At 33.8% G+C, this 580-nt stretch overlaps 1 protein-coding gene across 1 annotated transcript in view; it reads right to left on the reverse strand.

The window, feature by feature from the left end:
* The window catches only part of LOC136795412 (uncharacterized), a gene marked incomplete at its 5' end in the record, with an annotated part of 6,115 nt that overhangs the window by 4,297 nt on the left and 1,238 nt on the right, over positions 1-580 (reverse strand). The window lies entirely within an intron of this gene.

Genomic DNA, 580 nt, shown 5'->3' on the forward strand with positions numbered 1-580 from the left:
GAATCACAAATCGCATTACAGCATCAACTGTTACATCCAATCTTTTCACGAATTTGTCTTTAAAAAAATAAATATTTGAAAATACCATGCGTAAAATAGAGAGGCTATATCGATGTTTGTATTAATCTCTGCAGTTTTAAAGTAACAGTAGGCCCAATACTGGCAATAGTCTTTCGAATGTTGTTAGGTCTACTCCTTTTTTATATAGAAAAAGCTTTTTTTCTTTTCTTCACATTTTTTATATCCGCCTTCAATCATCTTTGCCAGGCACGTTGTGCATGCCATGTGCACTAATCTTCACATTTTCCACTGTATTTTTCCATGCATTGTAAAATACTTCTGCCATATCTGTCATTAATACTTTGCCACTGATTTGCCCTACTTATTGATTTTAAAAAATTCCTCTAATGCATATTAATCATTTCGGTTGGAGGAAAAAAATGCACAAGGGAATCCTTAGTGCATATCGTCCAGTACTAAAATAGTAATCATTTCGAAGTTGTATGTATTTGTTCCATGAGTGGAATCAATGTACTCCTATACTTCTTAAGCATATCAGCCTGAGCATCACTCATGATGG

The sequence above is a fragment of the Halyomorpha halys genome, unplaced genomic scaffold, assembly GCF_000696795.3.
Source record: "Halyomorpha halys isolate HHAL.00 unplaced genomic scaffold, Hhal_1.1 Scaffold180.1, whole genome shotgun sequence".
Lineage (NCBI taxonomy): Eukaryota > Metazoa > Arthropoda > Insecta > Hemiptera > Pentatomidae > Halyomorpha > Halyomorpha halys.